General features: G+C 45.7%; 1 protein-coding gene across 6 annotated transcripts in view; it reads left to right on the top strand.

Moving 5' to 3' along the window:
- Positions 1-2,943: 2,943 nt before the first annotated feature.
- The window catches only part of ITPRID1 (ITPR interacting domain containing 1), a 60,339-nt gene continuing 57,282 nt past the window's right edge, over positions 2,944-6,000 (top strand). For 4 of the 6 annotated variants that reach the window (XM_074945391.1, XM_074945389.1, XM_074945392.1 and 1 more), the window contains exon 1: positions 2,944-3,168. The gene's annotated coding sequence lies outside the window, so the exon portion shown is untranslated. Of the gene's footprint in view, positions 3,169-4,962; positions 5,026-6,000 lie in introns of all 6 variants that reach the window. The other 2 variants (XM_074945388.1, XM_074945387.1) reach the window with 1 other exon arrangement.

Raw genomic sequence — 6,000 nt, 5'->3', positions numbered from 1 at the left:
TGGTAATTACATTTTACCTCCCTGAATCTCCCCTGGAGTTTCCCAGGTCCTCATTATCTGTCCTAAATTGTTACTCCTGGGGGAATTCTGTGCCACTGTGCATGCACAGAATTTATGTCCCCTGCAGATTTCTTTGCTTCCCCACAGAAAAATGAGTTTCTGATGGGGAAGCAAAGGGAAGCCACAACAGCGGTCATGTGACCCTCCCCTACAGTATGTTTTGGGTGCCCAGGGCAGCTGGCAGAGAGGTAAATCACTGTGGGGTAGAGGACGGGACTGGGAAAGACCTGGCGGTGGCTCCTACCCTGCACTGGGCTCAGCTGCTAGTCCCAGCTGGACTGGGGAGGACAGGACTCCTCTTTCCCTGCACGGCATCCAGGGTTGGGTCAGACCCACCCTCAGATTTCTCCCCCAACTTCAGGAAGCTCTGCAACCAACGCCTCCTCACCCTGCTTCCTGCACCCATCGCTTCTCAGAGGCAGGGGGAGGAATCCCTGTACAGGGAGCTGCTCCCCCATCCACCCAACTTGCATGCATCCAGACCTCCTCATACACAGACCCTCCCACTGAGCCTCACGCCCCCACACTCAGAACTCCCCCGATAAGCCCCACTCCCCAAGCACCTGGATCACCCTGATGAACCACCTGGATTCCCCCCACACACACACTGAGCCCCAACCAGCTGCACCTGGATCCCCACCCTACTAAGCCCTACTCCCTCATCTGGACCCTCCCACTGAGCCCCCCACACCCAGACTCCGCTGCCAAGCTCTATCCCTCTGATACCCAGACCCCACAGCTGAGCCCCAATCACCTTCACCTGGACCCCCCCCGCCGAGTCCCATTACTGTTGCACCCAGAACCCCCAAACAAGCCCCTGTGCATCCAGATCCCCCCATACCCACATCCTCCACTGAGCTGCCCACACCCGGATTGCCCCACACAGAACCCTCTCAACCCACACCTGGATCCCCCCACATTAAGCCCTCCACATTTGGATCCTGCCTTGCTTAGCCTGCCTGCCCACACTTGGTGCACCTGGCATGGAGGGGCAGGGCCCTGGGGTGTTTCTGGGACAGGCCCGGTCCTTGTACTGTGTCAGGGTTGGGTGCAGACTCACCACTGAGTCCATGTCCCAGGGGGAGCTGCACAGTGATCTCTGACCTCTGTGCAGTCAGTGGCCTGTGCTCCTCAATGCCAAGCTGGATCCTCCACATGTATTTGACAAATAAAACTTGCAGAATTCTAAAATATTGTGCACAGAATTTTTATTTTTTTGGTGCACAATTTTTAACTTTTTGGCACAGAACGCCCTAAGGAGTAAATAATTGTGATGTAGTCTTGCTTTACATTCTGAATCAGCTGTTCTTTTCCCAGGGCTAGATTCTGCATAGCTCTTCTGAGGCTCCAATGGTGTATCTGAGAGGGAAGGGAGGAAGGCGCCTCCTTTGCCTTGCATGGCACATGTAAGGCTTGGGCAGAATTGCAGCCCTAATTTACTCCTCTGGGGGAAGACAGTACCTCAGATGGTGCAGGGAAGGGGTGGAGATTAGGCAGCCATGGCTCTGCCCTCCTCGCTCCACCTACATTGGCAAAGCTGGCTGGCCACACAAAGGAGACCATGCTGCAGCCATTAGTGATGCAGCAGTTTGTGTGCTCCCCTATACATTGGGGGGAGTCAGGGAGGCCCCTCTCTTTCTGCTTTCTTTGGGGTGATCTGACTGGCACAATCGAACCCCAAGTGACTAAACAGCATTTTTAGCCAAATGTCTGTATAAAATTCCTTTTTAAACTGTATCAGATCCTTTGAAATGAGAAACCCTTAGTAGGTTCTTGTAATAACTGACATGGACTGACAGATTTGGGGCCCGGTTCTGCTCGGGCTGAAAGCTATGGGAATTTGGGTATTTACATCAATGGGAGCAGGATTGGACCCTTTGTATCTGGTATGACATGGAATAAAAATGATGTGCTGGACTTAATGACTATAATGATAGCTAAATTTTAGTTAATAAACAGAATTACTAGTAATCAATTATGTGCCATTCCTTTTGGGGGCAAATGACAGTTTTTCATTGTGCTATTTGCTACAATGCATTCAGACTGGATCCCTGTACCTCTGTTTAAGGGATTTTTCATTTTATTCTTTTAGCTCGTACAGCATCTTGCACATTTGGGTCTTGGTCTATGTCTAGGGCTGCTAGGCATGATGGTAATACCAGTAACAAATAACAATAATGAAAATACAACGTTGCCATTTTCATTTCCATTCCAGTATTGATAGAAATCTAGTACTTCGAAAATATCAAATGATTTATACAACCATGGTGCCAAGTAGCTACTAAATTGGAAAAAAAACAAACCGAAACTACAGTTCAAAACTAGATATCAGTAGAGATGTCATTTGCTGGTTACAAATTCTCAAGCACGAACGAATGTATCTGTTACTTAAGAATCTGAAACCTAAATCCTTTATTTCAACTTTTGCATTGTAAGTACCAGTGCTGGTCTATAGGTCTGGCTTTTTATTTGTGAGCTTTTACATGGACGATCAGGTGCTGTGCATCCTGAATATCAAGTTCTGTGTCCTTCATTGCTTGTGATTGTTTGCAATGCAAATGGGAGGGTTTGTATCAAAGAGAACCATATCCATGGTAACCAAATGAAGACAAGTTTGCATTACTTCCTTAGTGAAGTGTAATCCTTCCCCTTGTGCATGTGCCAAAGGGTCACACTGTGTTAAAGGGATAGGAATACATTTCTTGCAAATAAAGCAGTTTCTTCTTTTTTATTTGTCTCAGTTCTCTCTCACACACCCCCTTCACTCTGATTTTTTTTATTTTTTTTTTTAAGTCTTCTCATCATTAGGAACAATGTCTAGTCTAGGTTCTACTTTCCTTTGGCAGGGAGGGTAAGCAAACAATCATCCATCTTAACTGTCAACTCAAACACCACTTGTTGGCAAACAGCCTTTCTTGGCCCTTCGTGTTGGGTTTTTGTTTGTTTGTATGTTTTGTTTTTTTTAGTTTAATGGGGGCTGGAGAGCCGACCCATGAGCACAAGTTCCCGTATCTTGGTTTTTCAGTCTTTGAGTGTGTAGCACAGCACAGATGTAGATGCACCCAGACACCAATTCCATTTTATTAACAGCTGGAGCAAGAAATACAGGTTAGATCGCAGCTAAGTGTTTTTATTATACTACAAAATGCCTTCTGTTCTTCCCATTTAATGGAAAAATGCTGTTTTGTTTTTATTTTTCTGGTTTACGTTCCAGTTAAAAGAACTGTAGCCTTGATTTCTTTGGCTTTTTCCCAGCCTTGTAGATTGTACTTGTTTGACCAAGAAATGTTATTAATGAAGGCAATGGAATCTGGTCAAATGGAATGAATTGCTAGACCTTTGAGATTGTTGCTTTTTTATTAGTTGTTCTAGTGAACAGGTTGTAGCAAGTTTCACGAGCTCTGTGCTAAATTTTCAGACTTTCCCTTTCATGACAATATCAAAGAGGTTTAAAAATCAACTATTTCTCTCTTCTCTGTTCAGTTTTACAGTGTGTTTCAAATGGAAAAAAAAATTGGGGGGGGGAGGGCGTGCTGTTGGTTCTTATCATCTGCTCTGCTCTGTCTTCTCAATTAAGAGCTAAATCATTATGATTAAAATGTAACATTATGGTATGATTCAGCTGCCAACACAGAATTGATTCACAAAGAGCTGCATTAATTTTCCTACATTGCACTCATACTTCCACTTTAATAAGAACAGGAGTGAAATCCTGGCCCTACTAAAGACAATGGAAGTTTTCACATGGACTTCACTGTGACCTGTAGTTCACCCCAGATTTTTAGCTACAAAATCATGATAAAAATTAGGCATTTTTTAATTTTTTTTTCCATTTTGAGTAACTGCTGTATTTTTTTTAAAGTTTTCTCTTTCTAGGGTGACCAGATAGCAACTATGAAAAAACAGGACCGGGGGGGCGGGGGGCGGGGGGGGGCAGAGTAATAGGCACCTATATAAGAAAAAATCCCCAAAAATGGGACTGTCCCGATAAAAATGGGACATCTGGTCACCCTATCTATTTCATACCATGGAATTATTTCATATTATTATTATTTCAGCTCCCAGTATATATTTTACACTTCTACAGCAGCGTCATATAGGGATTTCAATCCGCTTAACAAATAATTAATTTAGCATCACAATGTCTCTGTAAAATAGTTTGGTATACATGGGGAAATTGAGGCACAGAGGGCTAGATCCACAAAATGACTTATTACCTAACTGCTGCTTTAGGTGGCTAAATCACAGAATCAGCCCCCCACTAGGAATCTCATCGCAGCTGCTCAGCTGCACCCGAATCTTGTAGGCATCTAAAATCACTGAGACTAAATTTTTGTAGTAAACAGTCCTTAGACACCTACTTTTCTGCCTCTGAGCATGTGCACTGCAGACCACACCAGGTATCCAGACACCTGAATCCCAGAGCGATGCACAAACTGGGGGAAGATAGGTGTTCCTATGCCTAACTCACGTGTGGGATGGACATGATCCCTGTGCTCTGAGTTTACCTACTGAATCAGGCTCCTGTAGGTGACCTTACACAAAATGGGCTGGAGGTTGGGGGAAACAAGGAGGAGTCCTCCCTCATAACTTTTAGCCCAGTGGTTAGGGTACTCACCTGGGATGTGGGAGATCCCAGGTTCAAATATCCTCTCTGCCAGAGGGAGAGAATAGATTTGGATAGGATCTGCCACCTCTCAGGGATATTCTGATGTGGGGCTCCCTTAGCCTCTCCTGTTAAAGTTGTTCCACTGTGTGTATATACTTTTAAAAGGTCATTGGTGCAGGCAGATTGGATCCTGGATCTCCCAGCGGAGTGCTCTAACCACCAGGCTACAAAGTCATTTTCACTGTTGCTTTTTCTTTCACACCCAATGATTTTTCCCCGTTATTTCTCCACAGTGGAACATCTTGAACAGGAGAGATTGAGGGAGCCCTCACATCAGAATATCCCATAGCCTGGTGGTAAGCACACTCTCCTGAAAGGTGGGAGACCCCTAGTCAAATCCCTTTTCCCCCTCAGGTGGAGGGGGACTTGAACCAGGGTCTCCCCCATCTCAGCTTAGTTCCTGAATTACTGGGTTAAAAAGTTGTGAGGGAGCTGTTGCTTACAAAATCAGCATAGGCACCTAATGCCAAGGCAGCTTTTGCAGTTAAGAATCCCAAGCAGAGGGAGGCACCTCCCTTCAGCCTGGAGTTAGATGCCCATCTCTGAGAGAAGCGTGGTGTGCAGTTTTGCACTTGCCCCTTGGCTTGACATCTCCTATTGGTTAGTTTAAGTGAGTAGCCTCCTAGCAGACTGGCTTTTATGAATCCCATTCTAAGGTGCCTATCTCCCTCCATTCATTTTATAGGGAGCCTGCATACCCAAATCAGGCTTTGTGACTCAGTGATTTTCTAGGCACCATCATCACACCAAAGTTTATTTGTAAGTCTAGCACCCAGGACGGTATCCAGAATCATACAGGAAGTCTGGGACAGAGCTGGAATTAGAGTTCAGGTCTAGAATTCCCTGCCTAGAATGTGGAAATTTTGCTAGATTGGCTGTTGTCACAAGATTTCCGCCATCTTGGTCCACCTCCAAGCAGGAAACAGGCTCCAGAAAATTAGTCCCTTCCAGTTTGAGATCTGAACCAAAACTGTAATGGTGGATTCAAATCCAGGAATTTGAAGCTGAAACCCTCCTCCACTTCAAATTTGGCAGAGGGAGGCTTGAATTTGAGATTCCAGTGTGATCCTGTCTCTAGGGCTAGATTGTGACCAGTTCTGCACAGGTGCCTGGAGGGAGGGGAAAGAGGGTGCAAGAAATCTTCCTCCTTTTTCCCCTGGGACTGGTCACTGCTGGTGCTCACCTCCCTGGAGCTGGCAGGGCTTTGTTAGAGGAAAGTGCATGCTACAACCTATGTCGCTCCCCTTCTGCGCCTGCCATTGTGCATCCTG

The sequence above is a fragment of the Natator depressus genome, chromosome 2 (genome assembly GCF_965152275.1).
Source record: "Natator depressus isolate rNatDep1 chromosome 2, rNatDep2.hap1, whole genome shotgun sequence".
Lineage (NCBI taxonomy): Eukaryota > Metazoa > Chordata > Testudines > Cheloniidae > Natator > Natator depressus.
This window is presented reverse-complemented; position numbering and strand designations above follow the sequence as displayed.